The sequence below is a fragment of the Myotis myotis genome, unplaced genomic scaffold (genome assembly GCF_014108235.1).
Source record: "Myotis myotis isolate mMyoMyo1 unplaced genomic scaffold, mMyoMyo1.p scaffold_m19_p_17, whole genome shotgun sequence".
Lineage (NCBI taxonomy): Eukaryota > Metazoa > Chordata > Mammalia > Chiroptera > Vespertilionidae > Myotis > Myotis myotis.
This window is the reverse complement of record NW_023416321.1, coordinates 5,958,062-5,975,255: the sequence shown is the minus strand read 5'-3', so window position 1 is coordinate 5,975,255 and position 17,194 is coordinate 5,958,062. Positions and strand designations below refer to the sequence as shown.

At 39.5% G+C, this 17,194-nt stretch overlaps 1 protein-coding gene across 4 annotated transcripts in view; it reads left to right on the top strand.

Annotated features, from left to right (window-relative positions):
- Positions 1-17,194, top strand: part of KCNJ2 (potassium inwardly rectifying channel subfamily J member 2) — a 255,701-nt gene that overhangs the window by 200,184 nt on the left and 38,323 nt on the right. The window contains exon 1 of one of the 4 annotated variants that reach the window (XR_004972717.1): positions 13,902-13,963. The exons of the other annotated variants lie outside the window; for them this stretch is intronic. The gene's annotated coding sequence lies outside the window, so the exon portion shown is untranslated. Of the gene's footprint in view, positions 1-13,901; positions 13,964-17,194 lie in introns of those variants that run through there. 4 annotated transcript variants of the gene reach the window in all.

Below are 17,194 nucleotides of genomic sequence, written 5' to 3'. Positions count from 1 at the left end.
ATAGAGACATAGGGGGCTGAGGTTTCTACCTAATCGGTCCTTCGTGTGACAAAACCAATGAGATGCTGTTCAACAGTAGCTAATATTTCCGAAAGACCTACCTACATGATGTTAACCCCTTGAAGCATCACAGACAGGGTCAGTCTTAATAGCTAAATTTCATAGATGAACAAACTATGGTTCAGAGAGGTTACATAGTGGTTCCAAGAGAACTGGGCTTTGAGGACGTCTGACCTTACAGAACACCCTTTCCCCATTATGTTATTCCTAGTGCTTCTCACTTGGGAAGCAATATAAAGGAACTATTTTAAGAGTGGATGGAGAGGTCCCAGGATCTGAGCCACTCTGTTGATGAAAGTATGTAAGAGAAGCAAACAGATTAATAGCATCACCAAAATATACACCTTTACAGCCAGCATCTCAAACAAGATACTGGGGGGGACCCAAAGCAGTGACTATATGTTTCTCAGAGTTATTTCCTGAATATTCTTTTTATGTTGGCATACTCTTCACTTTAGAAAGAAAGTAAATGTAACCATGAGGGTGATGATGTTGAAACTTTACATTTCTGTCCAAATTCAACGAGAGCCTTTGAAATCTGCATGGATGCATAGCAGATCTTACCGTGCCTGGATGGAACACATGTCTAAAAGTCTCCTTCAATTAAGTAACAATAGAACCAATAGGTACTCAGTGCTAAATATATTGAAACGTGAAATAAGAGGTATCGTGTGTGCCAAATAAAGTGCCAAACCATTAGACAACTCTATTTTTAACATATTTCTAAGAAATCCTATTTTGTTGCAGACTGACGTGGTTTTATATTTATCAACACCGTGTAAGCACAACCCAAGAAAATGATGAATGGTCGGGCCGTCAAATCTATGAAACTGTTTATCTTTGGGCGATCCTGTCTCGGTCCTCGTCTAGGCATTGTTTTAATGTTGGCATTTTTAAAAGTTCTTGTGTTTTTCCAAGTCAAGTTTTATCCACTGCCAGAGAGCAAAGCTGTTGTTATTTGATTCAGCTCTCTCTTCATAATTTCAGAGAAATTTGAAAATAAAGAGTCATTAATTTCTGATGTCTTGCAAATGATTGACACAGAATAAGAAAGAAAGAAAAAAAAAGGAAATCTGTTTTTCCAAGTTTACAGACCTGCGATGGGATTTCAGAAGCAAACGTGCCTGCGGATTGTTTTTCAATGGTGGGCCTTGCTCTGAGGTTGTCCATTTTCCATTCACCATTCCAGGACTTCTTTTCCAAAAATATCCTGTGAGGTCCACATGGTAGCCAGGATTCTGTCTTTGGTTAATGAGCCTGTGCAGTTCCTAATCCAACACTTCTCTTGAGAAAGAAAGAGAGTATATCGCAATTAATAGTAACGGGGGTGTCCTAGATTTTGTGGAGTAAATTGGAACCTCGCCTGCTATTCTTTTTCATCCTTTGGCTGAAAGAAAAACTATCCAAACTCAGAGAAGGAAGGGAAGCCCAGGAACCAGAATGTGAAACTTCTGTCAGATTGTTCCACAGCCTTTACTTCTGTTTGTCATGTGTTTTTTTTGTTTGTTTTTTTTTTTGTGTGTGTGTGTGTGTGTGTGTTTTAATATACTGTTAATTGATTTTAGAGAAGAAGGGAGAGGGAGAGAGAAACATCAATGATGAGAGAGAACCATTGATTGGCCACCTCCTACACATCCCCCACTGGGGATTGAGCCCACAACCTGGGCACATGCCCTTAGCAGGAATCAAACTGTGACCTCCTGATTCATAGGTCAACATTCAACCACTGAGCCACACTGGCCGAGCTGTCATGTTATTTTTATGCCGTTTAAATATATTGGTTCCTAGTAACCAAAGACTCTCAGAAGTGCAGCCCTCCTGCGGCACAAATGCCCCTACAGCCACAATGTCACGTGATCTCTTCTCACTCCGTGAGGCTCTGGACACAGCTGCTCCTGCCCATCACTCATGTAGTGGAGTTCAAGTGTACTCTTGAGTCTTCAGTGTTTTCATCCTCTTCAACGCCTGCGTGTCCTACTTTCTCTAACGCTGCATTGATTTCCTGTCCCTCTTCCTCCATCTTTTCTAAGAATTTAGTGGTTGACGGTTGCTTGCAACGTGGAAACTCAAAATAGCAATAGAGCCGATCAGCAGCTCACCTGTCTGCTCTGAAGCCTGAGCAGGTTCATTCACCTCCTTAGAGGGTCCCCGGAGTCTTGCCTCTCAAGTTCAGCGGGGCTCCTTGCCTCCTGACCAACCCATGGGACAAGTGATCACAACCTTTATGCAACTTGAGTTTACTAAGTGCCAACATGAATCTAATACTGTGTGAGGACAGCTTCACTCATGAGCGGGATCTCAGCGTTCAGTAAGGGCAGGCTGGTGTGTAAGGCTCGCTGGGTAAATTTAGTAGGGGCTTCTGCGTGTGCTATAACCTCCTCCAGGCCAATGGGGTGGGGGGACAAAGAGGGCGGACAAATAATTGTACCAATGGAAAACAGAACATTCCCATCTGGCCTTCTGGAAAGGGAAGGTGTCACCTTTAGGAACTTGGCCTTGGTTGTACATACCATACATGTTGATGAGGCAGACAGCACCGTTAGGCGTGAGGACATGGCGTGATGGGACTTGGTGTCCTGGGCAGCACAGCCTGTTGATCCAAGGTTGGGACAATGGCTCTTCTCTGTGACTTCCGTACCTTTATGATGTTGAGTATCTCAGAAGGGGCCCCTGGTGTGGTACATGATGCTGGGATCTTACCTCTGTGGCAGAGATAGACAAAAGCGATGACACTGAAAAGTTTAGGTGTATATGAAGAAGACACTGCTTCCCTCCCCTTCGGCATTTTCTCTAGAGACTTGAGATTAAGATGGATGTTGCTGCCAAATGTCATTTCTGTGAGACTACCGGGTCTTTGAAAGATAAGCAGTGCTCATCTGTAAGTGAGAAGTTCCTCTTCATATGGAACTGACTGCATAGGAAATAGCTTCCAACCTTCAGGCGATATGGAGCTTCCATGAGTCACAGCTGCTAGAGTCTAAATGGTTTCAAAAATATGGCTTCCATACAGTGAGCACATAGCAGAGATTTTATTCAACTCATTAACTAACGAGGAGACCCAAAAGATGTTTAGAGAGGTTTAAATGAGAATTTGACTGACAAAAATATATAGACTCTAGGAAACAAACATAATTCACATTGTAAGAACAGGAAACATTTGCGTTGCTCCCAGTTTTTTACTATTTAACAGTCAAATAGCCTAATTAATGGCAGATCAATTAAAGATGCACACCCCTCTAGAATCAGATAATCTCTATGCGGCTTCTAGACCAGCGGTCGTCCGTGAGGTCCAAAAGGTTGGCGACCGCTGTTCTAGACAATGCCCAGCCTTCCACTGAACTGGTGTCCAGTAGCCTCTCAGCCACCTATTCCCAAGACCTGGATTTCTCTTCTGACATGCAATTCTTAATATGGGAAGAAATTAAATGAAGACAAAGAACATAGCTATATAACAACAAATATATTATTGGGGAAGAAAATTAATGCAGTGAACAAATGTTACTTAAATATTGTTTTTATTTATTTATTTAAAGCAGTGTGTTCTGCCTTATCAAATTATTGCTGCTGCTGTTATTTTTAAATAGAAGACTCTCCTTTCACCCAGGATATTGGTAGCACCCTGTTCTGATTTCTTTCTCTGCCCTCTAGCTCCCCGCAGACTAGACATTCTCAGGATGTGAAACTTTTCCACCAGGCAGATCCAATAAAAAAGTTGGAATGACTGAAAAGCTTCCACTGAGGTTGGAGTGAAAATAGAAAGATCTAGAAATCTGGAGGAAGTAGTGGCCTAAATTCTCTTAGCACAGTGGGAAGCTTTGCTCCTGTCATCACAATAGAATGAAAACCCCAGGGATCTAGAGATTTCCTAATCTCACAGCCATTTTAACATCTGCAAACCTTTGATTTACTGAAAAGGACTCCAGTCATGCATTTGAAGACCCTCCCTTTATACACAGTGAAAATGTCAGCATCATTTGAGATGAAATATTTCTATTTTCTTCCTGGTGTATATAAAACAAAATTAAAGTCACCCCCTCCCCTCTTATTTCAATCAGATAAGGCTTAAGGCATGACAAGCAATTACCTTTATGATTTGCCATGTTTGCCTGAAAGTTTAAACTTGAAATTGAGATTGATAGCATTTATATTCTGCCTCGGGGTAATTATCATCTGGGTTCTGAAAGTCAAACAGAATCTGAGAATGGTACTTATATCATGCTTTTTAAAAAGCTTGGTTCTGCTCTCTCTCATTCAAACAGCCCCCCACCCCCACACCAGCCCATCTAGAGTTTATAAACAACATTTAATGTATGATTCAAAGCGTAGCCTCACTTTTAACTGCTTGGGTGGCTAAAAATAGGGTTGACTTGTTTCTCTCTACATTAAAAATATATCTTTCAGAAAGGATTCCGTCTCATTTGAAATGCCGATGTACAGCTTATTTTGTTTGGAATTAGCTTTTCTTCAGTGGTGTGGGGTAGACTTTAAATTATATTGCCATTTGGAAGAGATTATTAAATTATCCAAATGTTAAAATGAAAATTCCACAAAATAAAGTTTTATCACCTAACGTCATAGAAAGATCACCAAGGGATTTTAAAGAGAAAAATTATCTTAAATGATGGTTGCTTTCTGGAGAGAAGGATGAGAAGCTGAAGCAATGGTTGGGAAGGAGGTGGGAGAGAAGGAAATTTTCTTCATCTTATACAAGCTCTCCCTTTTATTTATGTTTCTATTATTTTTTTATTATTAAATGCATTGGGGTGAAATTGGTTAATGAGATTATATAGGTTTCAAGTGTAGATTTCTATGATATATGATCTGTATATTGCATTGTGTGTCCACCACCCAAAGTCAAATCATCTCTCGTCACCATATATTTGACCCCCTTTAATTTTTAACCATATATACGCATTGCTTCTATACAATACTAATAACATAGGCTCAATAACAACTATCTAAAATAAAGATCACAGTGCTTCTATAAAATTAAGAGAGTTCTGTAGATGTGTATGAACTGTTATGGCAAAGTTGTTGTGATATTTGATGTTCAATGGGCAAAAATAATACGTATATCTTCCATAACCCAACCATACAAAAACAAAAAGTGCATTTTTCTGTACTGATGGAATAGTATCTATAGACAATCTCCAACTTTTAAGCACCATGAAAAATGCAAAATCAATGTCAGTTTGCCATTTGAAGTTATCAGTGGAAAATCATATTGGAGCATACTGTTGAATCTTAGTATATATTTACATTTCTCTGTGCACTTTCATGCAAAACATAATATTCAACAAATTTATTCCACCACGTCCCTTCCACTTTTTCATGCAGTTCAATGAATCCTCCTTGTTTGCATTTTGCTGCATGATAATGTAAGCTACCGCTGTTCCTTTTTCTACACCTAAAACTTTCAAACTTTATTTTTCGTAGCTGCACCTTTCCTCCTAATAAAAAGCTTTCTGGGGAAGTTAGAGAGGGTTAAATAGTGCTTCCCCTCCAAAATCCATGTCTGCGAGGAACTTTAGAGCATGACCCTACTTGAAAATAGGATCTCTGAGATGCGATTAAGTTAAGAAGATTTCATACTAGATTAGTGTGGGCCCTCAATCCAGTGACTGGTGCTCTTGGTAGAAGAAGAGGCGATACAGAGAAAAGAAGGCCACTTGAAGATGGAGGAAGAGAACACAGTGGTGCACTACAAGCCAACAAATGCCAAGGAATGCCAGGAGCTAACAGAAGTGAGCAGGAGGCAAGAAAGAATTCTCCCCTGAAGCCTTCAGAGGGGGCACGGGCCTTCAAACAGCTTGATTTCAGACTTCTAGACTCTGAGACTATGCGTGAATATGTTTCTGTTGTTTTAAGCCACCATATTTATGGTAATTTGCTGGGATCACTGGGAAACTAATACAGAAGCAGAGTGATCATGGTTGTTGTCATCATCATCTACAAAGAATGGCTGCTCTTGGCTCTAGAGAGAGGTCTGGTAGGCTGGAGGCATCTCCCAGGGACCCTTACGAATTCTCAGAAAACCACTGCAAAGAAGGACTGGGAACCGTGCCCTGGAGGCTTCATTCTTTGCTTTCAGCACATCAGGCACTACTTTTCCAAAACATTAACACAAAAAAGGAAAAAAACCCACAATTTCTATTTTTACGAACAAGGTATATTACTGTGTATCCCAAACCCTACATTGCTCAACAGCACTCCCAGACGATTTTAATAGGACAATGGAAATAAAAAAGGAAAAAGGAAGGATCTCAGGATCCAAAAAATTGGAAAACATGCCATGGTATGCATTTTGTGTGTGTGTGTGTGTGGGGGGGGTGGAGATTCTTAGGCACATTGAGAATCTGAAAGGTTCTGAGAAAAATCCAGTTTATCTTTGATTAACATGGACTCTATCTACACTTTTTGAGAAGTATGGAATGGAACTGGGGTAGACCCTAGGGATGTTGATAATACCTATGTTATATGAAAAAAAATAACTGATTTTTGTGAAAGCACTTTGAAAAAGAAAATATTCTATAGAGTTATTTACTACTTGATTTTTCTAATTTATTGTCACTATGTAAGGAAGTTAAAAGACTTTCTATTTATGGACAATACACATTCTAAAACTCAATCTACACCTCCATTCCAATTCAGCATAAACATGGTGCCATTTATTAGGATAACATTCTTGCCGTGCTAGTGATGTTTACAGAAGTAGGGACACTTGCAATGTTCTTTTTGTTGCCATGCGTCCTCCAAAGCATAGATAAGGGGAGGAATTTCCATTGTGCCTCTTTTCACCTCCCTCCACATTTCTTTTGTATTTTGTTCTTCATCAAGGGCGTGGCACAGACTACTTATTTAGATTAGGAATAATGGCTACATGTCTCTATGTGAAGCTTATTAGCGAGAAACACTATTATTATTTTACTGGAAAAATGAGAAAATAAATATATATGAATAAGATATTAGAACTATTTGTTTTCCTCTGTCACACCCTCTAGTAAAAGTAATCCTTAAACACCAAGAGCCTACCACTGGTCTATGAAAAGAGATATTTCATCACCTCTTCAACTGAATAGTATTTTAAAAAGGCTATCGTATTCAGGAAATATCTGACATAACAAGTGGACTGTAATTAAAAGAGTGAAGATTGCTAAAGATTTGACACACCAACAAAGTTTCCAACACGTTAAACACACACACACACACAGACATACCACCAGACATTTGTATCTCTAACTACCTGATTTAAGAGACGACATTGTCTAATTTCATTTGTTGAAGAGATTTTTTTTCTCAGCCAAGTATAAGTCTCCACTTCTTTTGAAAATATGGAGCTACTTATTAAACCTCACACACACTACATGCATATATTGAAAAAGTCTAAACAATGCGATTCCAAAGAAAAGATTTTCCATTTCAAAGGCAGGATCAATGGCCTACACAATTCAGATTTTCCAGTTAATTTTTTTTTTTAATTCTGCGGTTTCCTTTGTTCATTTGGAAATGGCTTTTTAACTAAAAAATGTACTGAATATTTACTGCAGTTCTACACAGATTCAACAGACGTTCACACACGCCAGAACAACAGTATCCAGTTTCTAATGGTCTTTTTCATAATATATGCAAGGAATGACTTATTACTTGTCACTTAAAAAAACACACACACTTCCTCTAATGTTGGGCATTTCATAAAACTGTCTCTCTTACACTGCAAGTCCATATGTAGGCAATGTGTAAAATAGACTTTGGCTATTTTGCCATGGTCTGCAGTATATGTGTTGGCGGCCCGCGCCAACTTTCCATTCTCTTGACCGAAGACGTTGTCTAAATTGTTAATGCAGAATATTTTAAACATAGAATGTCATCCAAGCCTATTTTTCCCCTCATATACTTTTTAAAGGGGAAAAGGTCAGAATATTCCAATCGATGGGCGGCCCTCGATCTAACTTACGCACAGCAGGGTTCAACACTGCGTCATGGGACTGTTTTCCATATGTTCCCAGTGAGATTAGCAATAGGATTCTGGCTGCACTGAGAATCCAAATTGGAGTAAAGAGAGAAAATAGTTTATGGAAGACCGGAAGCCATTGTAGTGTTTTGTTGGGTAAGGATGAACCTGGGGCAAACTAGAAAGACTCTCAAAGAAAACAGAGTCCAATTGTTAACCCTTCCCGTCTCCTAAGATTAATAGGAACCTGAGATTGGTTCACCCAGGCCTGCAGAAGTATTTTAAGGAAGAGGGACTACTCTTTGAGGGCATGGCCAATGCCAATATTCCGGGATAGTCTACGGGCCTTGCCGACACGATGGGCAAAGGCTGAAAATGGATTTTCACCACTTGCTGCCATTCCAAATGAGAGGCTGTGTTTCCAACGACTCTTCCATGGAAAGAAAAAGTAAGTTAGTGAAAATGAGAATTTCCATGTGTTTATGAAAGGACAGCATGTTCTTGCCAGCAGAACTGCTAAAACGCCCCCTCCTCACCCAAAATAAAAAGGAATAACAACAACAACAATTTTTAAATGGATAGAAAGTGAAGGAGAAAGAAAGAAAAGGAAAGCAAGGAAAACAACCAACACTGGAAACCCCATCGAAAATCAGAACATCAGGCTCAGTTCTGTCTGAAAATCTAAATAAATCCAGGCCCCTTTCAGATGCGTTTAAGGTTTGGTGTTTGTTTTTCTGGGTTTTTGTTTTGTGTCTGTTGCCTACAATAAGAGAAACATTGACAAACTTCGAAAACAACCAATCCTTTCTACATAAATAGAGTATGCCGTAATTTTTTAAATCTTGTAAGAGTGTTTGTGCTGCCCAGTCTAAAAACCCAAGGTTGAGTCTTTAGTCCCTCAAGGAACGTGGATTCAAGTCATTGCACCTCTGCCATCTATTCCTGTTGGTCATTTATCACTGTGAATACGGGAAGAGCATTTAGTGAGACATCCATAGAAAGACATTATATAATTCCACCTGCTTTTACTCCATCACCTTTTAATAATCCAGTTGCTTCTACGAGGTACCTGGGCAACCTTGGGAGAGGCGGTGTTCCTGTGGATTCCTTACCTTCCCTCATCTGTAAACTACTGGGTGGGACTAGTTGGTCTCCTACTAGTTGGGTTCCCTCCAGTTTTAGTTTCTGATCTAAGACATCCTCAGGGAGACAGGGATAAACTCTGTAAAGACACAATAGTTAAGTTCTCCCTTCTTGATACCCTGGCTACTCAGTTCTACTTCCAGACTATATGCCTTTAAGATTGCAGGGACCACAGAGTTGGGCCCCGGAGAAGTGACATAGATAAATAAGGAAGGCAATCAGGTAAGAAATCATATGACTCAGGCTTGGATTCTGGTTTCTGCTACTCTTAGCTCTGCCACCATTTTCTCATGGTAAAATGGAGAGTGTCCACCTCATAATAGTAGGGTCAGGAATAAGGTGTTCACATACACAGGGTCCATTGAGGAAGTGCCCGGTGAGAAATAAGTGTGACCTTAAGTTTCCTGTTATAGTCATTCTCTCTTCGTAACAGAACTCAAGAAAGATGCTGATGGTAGAAGTTTATACTTAACACTGTCCCTAAAGTGCTTATCAATTTATTGGAACTTAACCTTTAATCAAAGGTTAAAAGATGAAAGGGTGGTGATATAATTATCATAATTTGCAGAAGAGTTGCCTATTTTGGAAACCCAAGAGGTTGAAGTGTTGAGCTCGTAGAAACACTAAGACAATTGGAAAAGCAATAGCTATCCTGCAAACATTAAAACGAGAAGTCCATAAATATTTCTATTCAACATTTAAAAAATTAGCATATGTAATGTAGCATTAAATGAAAAAGTTATTACATCAAGACCAATAGGTGTTTATCTTAATAATAAATGGCTGATTTGCATTAGAAAAATATTTTTGAACTTACGATCTCAAGCTAGGAATAGAAGTTGAGTTTTAAGCATGATAAAGACCTTCACAAAAAAGTTTACTAATGACACATTTAAAACATTTTCATTTTAATATGTAACAAAACAAGAATGTATATTTTAAAAAAATATATTTTATTGATTTTTTACAGAGAGGAAGGGAGAGAGAGTTAGAAACATTGATCAGCTGCCTCCTGCACATCTCCTACTGGGGATGTGCCCACAACCCAGGTACATGCCCTTGACCGGAATCGAACCTGGGACCTTTCAGTCCACAGGCCGACACTCTATCCACTGAGCGAAACCGGTTTCGGCAAGAATGTACATTTTTATTTAACATTTTAGTTGGATTTCTAACGAAGGCACCAATGAAAATAAAATAATATAAATGGTATAAACATGGGAAGAATGAAATAAATCTGCCACATATATAGATGCTGCCATTGACTATAACGAAAATAAAGTGTAGGGAAATTATGAGAAGAGACTTAAGCAATTTTATTGAATATACAAATAGAGAAATCAATTTACATCCATACACCAGAGATAAACAGATAGGAAAATAACAAAAGATACAACTTAGCAAAGTAACAGATGTGCAGGCACAGATTTTACCAAAAAAACCCCACAAAACTTTATAGAGAAATTTGTAAGATTTATTAACAGATATAGAATGGACCTAAATAAGAAAAAGCAAACATCATCGATGGGAAGGATCATTATTCTAATAATGTTCAGTTGACCTGGATTGATCTATAGATTCAATGTAATTCCAATATACCTATCAGCAGAATATGAGGTTTTGTGGTATATTGAGGAGATTAACATATATGTTTGAGTGTCAGAGAGAATAAACCTGTGAATCATTCGTTTGATGCTGCACTGTTATAAGAAAGATATCAGGATTCTGGACCATAGGTAACAGGTGGCTGTCACTTTAACAAAAAAAAAAGGTGAAGGGGATTAAGAGGTACCAACTTCCAGTTATAAAATGGTCACGGGATGTAATGCACAGTGTAGGGGAGAGAGTCTATAATATCACAGTAACTGTGCATGGTGACAGATGGTTATTAGACTTAGTGTGGTGACCACTTCACAGGGTGCATAAATGTGTCATCACTTTGCTGTACACCTGAACTAATACAATATTGTATGTCAACGATGATTTTTCATTTAACCATCATGTTCTTCACCTAAAACTAACATACTCTTGTAGGTCAACTATATCTCAACACAACACCACAGTGACAAATAATGGTGTAAAATGTTCAGTTTTGAAAATGACTGTAATAAAGCAAAGCAAATATTCATAGATTTAGAAATAGAAGTTATGTGAGTTTTCTGGGGCTCAAAGCCAAGTGCCAGACAAGTGGCTTCAATGAGAGAAATGTGTTTCTCTGTGGTTCAAGAGCCAGAGTCCAGGATTAAGGAGCCGTCAGGGTGTTTTCTTGTGGGTTCTCTCTCCTTGGCTTGGAGATGGCTGTTTCTCCCCGTGTCTTAATATAATCTTTCCTCTGTGTGAGCCGGCACCCTAATCTCCTCTTCTTCTATGGACACTAGTCATATTGGATTAGTCCATCTACAGGACCTCATTTAACCTTCATCATCTCTTTGAAAGCCCCATTTCCAAATACAATCACATTCTGGGTGCGGGGAGCTAGGACTTCAACATATAACTGTCGGGTGGGGAGTTGGTTCTAGTTTAGCCCATACTAGAAATTAAATTTAATGATTGTCACAATCAACGCATAAGTTTTTGTTGGAAGAAGTTGGTGAGCCAATTATGAACAGAAATTTTTTAAATTAATATTCTCTGCTAATTGAAGATGCAGTGACAGCATAAATAGGAATTTTGACTCATGTACAAATCATGAAGGCTCTGTCAGCTTATTGTAAAACCTCACCAAGTGACAGGTTAGCAGAGGAACTATGACATGGCCATTGTATAAATTCACTTTACAATTAGAGTTGAGCTGGCAGGAGAGTGATGGTTTGCTCAGTCTATACATACTCCTAAGAGCACCATAGCAGTTGTTTCAGTGGAACGATCCTTCCACCAGATTCACATTTTTCAAGAAAGATTTGTAAACTTGCATTTCTCTAGAGCAAGTGATGCTACTTTCAATCGGACCCATTGAAAATGGAGCCGCAAAAGGATATATTTGGATACGCTAGTAAATACATCTGCAGCAGAGTGAGCCAGGACGCACCTTATAATCAAGGTATCACACTAATAAAATATTACCATGTAGTGTGTTAGAGAAAATGATGGCGTCAAATATAAATTTTATGGAATTCATCAGTTGATGTTGTTATTTATCTATCACTATTACCCCTACTATGTTTTATAAGAAAACATAAATTTTAAAGGATAAAGCTTTATAGTTTAGTACCATCAATGGTATTTTTTTTCTGAGCTTTGTAAAAAGGCACCCCAAGCTTGCATTTTGTTCTGGGGCCCGTGCATTATGTCGCTAGTCCTCCCTGGCAGACCCAGGAATCTCTCTTTCAGAGCACAGGTGACAACCTGACCTTGGGAGGCAGGTAAATTAACATGACGAAGAGATTTAGACTTTCATAGAAATACAGAATAGATGGGGCAGAGATATTCCAGTCAGAACAGCTCTGTGGGCAGTAGGGCTAACCTGACTTAAAATACTGAGATATTATATATGAAAAATACCACCATCAAAAGAAAGAGATCTTAAACATGAAAACACTGAAGAAATCTAATCCTATAACTACAGCCGGGCAGGGTTCCTCCCCAGACGGTTCATTCTAGAGGGTCTGAGTCAAAGGACTTTGTGCCCATTGTGTTTTATGCAACAGGCTTCCATTCTGAGCCCCACTGAGCAGTGCTCTCATTTCCCATAGAGTTACATGCTGGGACATAATCTGCCAAATGCACTTTAAAGAATATTCTATTTTATTGGATCGCTGGATAGTTCTGCTTCTTTTATAAGAAATGAATAGAGCACTCAGACTGGTGTGATGCGTTGAATAGCATTGTGGCCTTAAGTAGGTACATTTTAAACTCACTTCTATCCTTGAAACTATGTAAAGAAAAGGAATTGATATCAAATAATGAGATCAACCAGCAGGAGACTTGTAACTAAGATAACATGTGTTCATATTAATCCTCTCCTTGATGGGAATATAGGGGGGATCCCGGCGGGAAGCATGGGTTTTAGTAGCTGAGTTTCACATATCCATCTTTTTAAAAGCACAGACAGTTGCACACTTGGTGTGAAAGAATCTAAAATCACTTCCGAATCTAAAGTGATGGGTTCCCATTGTGCCCTCAGTCTCTTCTCAGCAGTCAGCCTCTACTATTCAGAGGGCTTAGAAAAATGAGTGTCCAAACAGACGAAAAGAGAATTCATTGCCTTGTCTATCTTTATAGTTCTCAGGATGGATGATTATTCTCCAATATTGATCGTCTGTGATTTGAGACTACTGCTGACACATGATAAACAAATGTATTGTGCCCATGTTCTCCTAACTCCAATGGCTCAAAGTAGCACATCAGCTTGTCTTATAAACTGGGTGTCTTTAGCTAGCCCTGTAATGAACTTCCTGAATCACAGGGCTAACATGACTCATGCCACAGAGAGTGTGTTTTATGGACGTGTTGGGAAATTTTAGAGCTAGAAAAATCAATGATTGTTGAAAGGAGGAGACACGTTGATAAAAACTAGGGCACGACGCGTGTTTGCTTTGACAAGGCTCTCGTCGTAGCAGATCACAAATTGAAATGTATAAGATACCATTCTATCTTTTAAAATCTAAAATGAGGGCAGCCTCATATGATTTTGGAAGTAGTTCTGAACACTAAATGAAAAGAAACACTTTTTTTTTTCTTCTCGGGACTCTTTTTACTGTCATCTAATACAGACAACGACAGCCGAGCTCCTCTCAGGCCAACATATAAAATGACACTTTTAGAATTCGTCAGGGTTTTAATGGAATGGACTAAAATGGAAATATCTGGGTAAGTCCTAAAAATCAAAGTTTGGTTTATGTTTGTTTAGAATTTTTTTTTTCCCACTTTAAGCAGTCTTCCCGTGCTACTTGCTTCCCGGACTGGGATTTAACTAGTAACATTATAGGGAAAGAGTATTTAGCAGAATGTTTTGCCTCTTCAGTAAGTGAAAAGATAAGTAATAACATAAAATATCACTGTTATATAAAATTCCCACCATAGATTTCTACCTCAAGGAGTTTAAATGAGCCCTGGCCGGGGTTCTCAGTGGTTAGTTAGACCATTGGCCCATGGTCTAAAGGGTTGTGGGTTTGATTCCAGATCAAGGGCACATACTGGGTTGCAGGTTCGATCCCTGGCCCAGTTGGGGTGTGTGCAGGAGGCAACCAATCAATGTGTCCCTCTCACACCAATGTTTCTCTCTTTTTCTCTTTCCTCTTCCCTCCCTCCCTTCCATTCTCTCTAAACATCAATGGAAAAAATATCCTCAGGTGAGAGTTTTAAACACACACACACACACACACACACACAAAACAAAACAAAACAAAAAAACCATGAAGCTTAAATAAGTGTCCATTGGTCTGCATTTCCCTCATTCTTCTACATGAGGTGGGTGAGGAAGGGGTGGTATTTGGGACAATGGCAGGGGCAGGGTCCCTCTTTTCCTTCCCTCTGCATTAGTGCATCTGTTTCTTTCTCCCAGGATTCTGTCCACATCTAAAGTGTCCAGTCCCCCTGTGAGCTGTTGCGTCCTAGACTTTCTCCAGCCTTTACCCCCACAAAGAGTGTCTCTCTTTCTTCAAAGAAACAAGCCCCAGTTAGAGGTGATCTCTTTCAGCTCGTCCTCTACGTTTATTTTCATTTTATTTAAGTAAAAACGAAGTCCAGCACTTTGGTGGACAGAAGAAAAGGGCAGACCTTGGTGTTCAAAATCAGGCCTGACCTTTAGAAATAAACCAGGCCACGCCTGTGCCCGGTGGGCAGGCTGAGCGATCGCCGCGTGGTGACAGGGCCAGAAGTAGAGCATCCACCACGAGTGTGATTTTAAAGGATTTTGGTTTTGAGAGTAGGTTTAAGTTCACAGAAAGCCTGAGGGGAAGATCTTTTCCATTTACCTCCCTGTCCCCACACATGTACCGTCTTTCCCCTAATCAATATGCCATCCGGGTGGTACATTGGTTACAACTGCTGACACTATCTTGAGTTAAAGAAGGTTTTTATAGGCTGGTTTTTAAAATTAAAATGGATCTATTTAAGGTGTACAGCATGGTGTTTTGATAATGCACATAATGAAATGACTTAGCATATCTATCAGCTCACATAGTTACCTGTGTGTGTGTGGTGGTGGTGGTGGGGGGGGGGTGTGTGTGTGGAATGAGAGCACCTGAAATTCACTCTCTTAGTGAATTTCTAGTACTCAGTCCAGTATTATTAATTACACTCATCATGCCATATGTTAGATCCTAGTCTACTTATCTCTGCTGGGCTTATCTCACTGAGAATTATGTCCTCCAGCTTCATCCATGCTGTCTCAAGTGGCAGTCTCCTTCCTTCTTAAGACTGAATAATATTTTATTTTCTCTATATAAATATATATGCCATATATCACATATATATGCCACATATAGGGGGCCCAAAAATGTATATACATACTTTGAATAATTATAACGGCAGTGTTTATTAAAATACATTTCATTTTCAAAATTGAATTATCAGCTGTTAAAGTGTGTATACATTTTTGGGGAGATATATATATGTATATATATGAACATGGGGGTGCAGATATCTCCAAGTCATTTCCCTTGACTTATGTAGTTTTCTGTTTATTTGTTTTTAAGAAAGCACTGTTTTTCTTAGAATAAATCATTTTTTGTGTACAAATCACTGTGTATAAATGAACACTAAGCAAGTCAGCACATTTGAGGCTTTAAGGCATGTGTATTTGAGAATCTTAATAAACTAGAGGCCCAGTGCACGAAATTCATGCGGGGGAGGGGGGAGTGTCCCTCAGCCCAGCCTGCACCCTTTCCAATCTGGGACTCCTCGGAGGGATGTCCAGTATCCCTCTCACAATCTGGGACTGCTGGCTTCTAACCACTCACCTGCCTGATTGCCCCTAACCACTTTGCCTGCCAGCCTGATCGCCCCCTAAACTGCCGGCCTGACTGACACCTAACTGCTCCCTTGCCAGCATGATCATCCCCAACTGCCCTCCCCTGCTGGCCCGATCATCTCCAACTGCCTTCCTCTGAGGGGCTGAGGGGACTGGGGGATTCTGGCAGGATGAGGCGAGGCTGAGGGGACTGGGTGCTACCATCTTGTGAGGGTGTGACAGTCAATTAGCATATTCCCTCTTTATTAGATAGGATGATCCCTTAATAGAGTCAGTTTGCTTTTGGCTTAAAATTCTGTGGCTATGTGTATCTAATGCTGAGGGTAGGACTCCAGAATTTCTGCCTTGTGTATACAACCATGAGTTTGCTTTTGTTATAGGCTAACATCTCATGACATTTCCTCTAAAGTAAAACTTTAAATTATAGGCATGCATCTTTGGTGATTATTTATTGCAACCTTAACATAATGGGATCATAGTTTACTATTATTTAAATATTTTATAAAACCCAGTAATAGAAACATCTAACTATTAAAATCCAAAGAGCATATCTTTGGACCATCCACCTTGGGTGACACCTTTGCCAAAGCACAAAGGTAAAAGGTGCTGGTAAAGGTAAGATTGTCTCCTTGGGACTCCCCGTTCTTGTCCTTGTCTACACTCCCACTCCCCTCTCCTCAACACTAGGAGCCCTGAGATTTCTGTTCATCTGAACACTTTTGACATCATGTCTTGAAGATGATCGTCAGTGATTCTCTTTCCAGGCGACTGAAAAGCTGGCTTACCTGGTCAGAGCAGGTGTCACACTGTTTTCTGACTACCTTGACAGCAATTGGTTTTTTGTTCCAATCATAAAAGTAGGACAAAACATGTTAAATATATTATGCTAACATTTATTTTAAATAGAAGTGCTGTTTGGGGGTGTGACACCTGGTTACCAGCGATGAAAATGGTTTTAGGACAGTTTCCCCCCAAACTCTATGTACACTCATCCTCATGGAGAACAAAGGCATCGCCAAAGCGTAGTTAGAACCAGACAATTGTGCAGCTCTGCTTTTGTCTGACTCCATTCCAACCTGTTGACATTTAAAATTGAATGAGAAACATTGTTTTCTGATAGGATAGGG